Source organism: Schistosoma haematobium, chromosome ZW (assembly GCF_000699445.3).
Source record: "Schistosoma haematobium chromosome ZW, whole genome shotgun sequence".
NCBI lineage: Eukaryota > Metazoa > Platyhelminthes > Trematoda > Strigeidida > Schistosomatidae > Schistosoma > Schistosoma haematobium.
The window spans coordinates 63,942,107-63,946,013 of NC_067195.1; positions in this window are offsets into that span (position 1 = coordinate 63,942,107).

Below are 3,907 nucleotides of genomic sequence, written 5' to 3' on the forward strand. Positions count from 1 at the left end.
TGAAAATTAGATTATTCAGTGGACGACATATATAACGCCATTCGTGAGTAGTATTGATCCAAAAGCATCCAGAATAAAACATGCAGTATGGCAATTAATTCCAGGGTGCTTGATGCTGTTGAGGTTTTTGCCACTCGCTCGGATCAGAACAATCGAATGAACCCAGATAATTGTGTGGTTGTCATTGAACGGACCATCTAAAATGACCTTATGATTGCAGAAAACTTATAGCTGGAACTCACCGTATGTTTTTGGAGAAGTGTCATCCTTGTTGTTTGGCAATGGAACTCGAGAATATGAAATTAGGCAGGCAGTGGTCGGAAGAAAAGATATTACAGGATAGTGCATAGTTTAAAACAGGATGAGGTGTTAAGCGAAGGAACACTAAGAATTAGATCCAGATAACTATTCAATCCTTGATTGCATTGTTAGTCAATGTATATTTACGCTATTTACAGGTCATATTTGCTAGAGCTTGATGTTTAAACAAGTCTATGTCGCTGAAGCAGGTAAATGCTATTAAAGCTTGTTAACGAACCATCAAAGCTAATTAGTTGATATAGATGATCAACTTTTATTATCGATTGAGCTAGTAACTTATGTGAACTAATAGATATAACATTACGATAATATATGTGACCATTAATCAAAGGACTATTAGAATACTGGGTTTACAAAAATAAAAACCGATTGAGAAGGTTAAGGTGGAAATAAAGATTAACAATAATAGGTTGCGTTTCTTTAGTTGGGCTCACCAATGTAGAATTATGGTCTACTATGATATTAGTACTGCTCTAATAATAGACCTAATCCTAAATTTGTAGATTTGTCATGATATAACTGCCTAATCTATAAGATCTTACGTGGAAGTCACACCATCGACTACACCAACTCACTGTATCGCATCAATTACCAATACATGATGTAGAACAAGGTTAGGCTAGAGAAAGAACAATATATTTAATATGAATAGAAGATATAAGGTAACATTCAGCAGAGACCACGCCTGCATGGCCGAGCCATGCCACTCGATCAACTCCAGTCCATTCAATTCATTCTTCGCGCCTTCTCCATTGTTAGGTATTTCTCCGCGTTAAATATTGAATATCTATTTTCTGAGTAGTCTCGTGTTCACAGCTTTGTGGATTGTGTGGCTATTGTCCAATGCCACTACACTACTCTCCCACCAGAATCAACGTGATGTTGGTTCGATACCAAATTGGATGGGATCGTCGTGCGCCGGAGGTTACCAAGGATAATAAGGATCCTCCGTGTATTGATAAGCTGAAAGATAAATCAAAAAGACGGCAGCATCTGGTCGGGAAATACATGTAATAATCTTAAAATATCTGCTTTCATGATTAACACGCTTAAAATGAAAATTTGGTTGAAGATTATTTGAACTATAAAAAATGGGATTACAATAATAATAATAAAACGATGCGTGTTAATAACTTAACTTATAGGTAGTAATTATTTTGTGTTTAGAAATATTAAAATAATGAATATTGTAGAAATGTTAATATTGGTATTAGTTTTGGTTTAAATTATGAAATCATATAACGATTATGCCGGTAAGTTGTCCATAAGAGTTGAATTCCAATTGCATCTGTATTAGTAGGCTAACTGAAGGAACAAAAGTATACCGTGGAGAAGAATTCCAACTAGTGTTCCAGTTAGTTTGATACGGTTTATTTAGTTACGGGGAGATTTTCTCAACCTCATTTTTACTTGACCGTGATAGAATTTAGTAATACTACTAATACACATGAATGGTTATCAAAATAAAATTTAAATACATGAGTGATAATTATATGGATTTTGGACAGATAGCTAGGAAAAATCGTTAAACATGAGTGTGTTCGTAAGAGACATGCTCTGATCTGCGATAGACTATTTATTTATATTTATACTTGCCGGCTGATGGGCATACAAGTTAGTTGCACGTATGCGGGCAGAATACGATTTAAATGAGATATGGTGATTATAAGTTACTGAAATCAGTTAAGCCTGTGTCACATTACTAAGTGATGTGGTGCTGTAAGATGTACTCGACCAAATACGTTTTTACAAGATGATTAACCGTGAGTGATGCTCATGTGATTATCAGGAGTACATAAGTTGTAACCAAGGGAGTACACTCCCAACTCATGTCTATGATAATGGCTTGAACCTTAGTCAGTGTTGGGGTAAATTCGACATTGATGTTTTCAGTTTGCAGGAGATTTGCTCGACTGCTTATACTGATTATTTGCATGCATGATTGTGTCGCTAAACCATCAATTAGACTGACAAGGTTTTGAGATATTTACTGAATAAGCAACTGATAGAGAAACATACTGTAATCATCTGTAGTGAATGAAGATAAAAGAAAAACAACACTAGTGATAATTGTAAATCAATTTGCTGACCGATTTTGTTAATAGTTTCATTAATTTTATCAATCATATTACGTGATTGTCAAGTCATGACAATGCTTTATGACGATATCCTGAAACTATTACGTTTAACTAGTTATAGTGTTGATTGAGGATTAGTCAGTAGAAAAATAGGTATTGTTGCTTCAGGTGATTCGAAATTATCAGAAATTTATAACGTTAAAGAATCCGAGACGCCTAATTTAATTATAAATTTTAATTCAGAAAGATTCGTTTAGTGTTAATTCTAGTAGGCTACGGAGTTTTGATTTTAAACGTTTGTTTAGCTAACAGCTACCTAGGGATTTAGTTATTTTACTAGTGCAGTTGATAGTATCTAAATTTTTAATCTTATTATCTAAACTATGTTCGCATTTTAGACTGTTAATATGATAGACCAATCCATAAACCCAAATACGATTAGCAACAACGACTATGATGGGTTTATTGATAAATGTTAAAGGCGATTCAGATGATTCCTAAATTTAGGAGACATGAAGATATAGTGTAACGTATGTACGGGCCAGGTTAACATGCAGGTTGTTGACGTATATGACGATTTAAAAATAATGAACATGACCAGAAAATAATTTTAAAGTTAAGACTGCTTGTGAAACTTCAGGCAGGAATATGATGCGTTATAAACCTTCCATAAGAAGTTACTGCATTTAGCTTAGTGACACTTACAAATATATGGCAAAAGCAACTGAAAAACATATACATCTTAAGTACAAAAAAAATCATCCAGTAAAATAGTTGAACTCGCCTTGATTATTTTTGAAAATTAGATTATTCAGTGGACGACATATATAACGCCATTCGTGAGTAGTATTGATCCAAAAGCATCCAGAATAAAACATGCAGTATGGCAATTAATTCCAGGGTGCTTGATGCTGTTGAGGTTTTTGCCACTCGCTCGGATCAGAACAATCGAATGAACCCAGATAATTGTGTGGTTGTCATTGAACGGACCATCTAAAATGACCTTATGATTGCAGAAAACTTATAGCTGGAACTCACCGTATGTTTTTGGAGAAGTGTCATCCTTGTTGTTTGGCAATGGAACTCGAGAATATGAAATTAGGCAGGCAGTGGTCGGAAGAAAAGATATTACAGGATAGTGCATAGTTTAAAACAGGATGAGGTGTTAAGCGAAGGAACACTAAGAATTAGATCCAGATAACTATTCAATCCTTGATTGCATTGTTAGTCAATGTATATTTACGCTATTTACAGGTCATATTTGCTAGAGCTTGATGTTTAAACAAGTCTATGTCGCTGAAGCAGGTAAATGCTATTAAAGCTTGTTAACGAACCATCAAAGCTAATTAGTTGATATAGATGATCAACTTTTATTATCGATTGAGCTAGTAACTTATGTGAACTAATAGATATAACATTACGACAATATATGTGACCATTAATCAAAGGACTATTAGAATACTGGGTTTACAAAAATAAAAACCGATTGAGAAGGTTAAGGTGGAAAT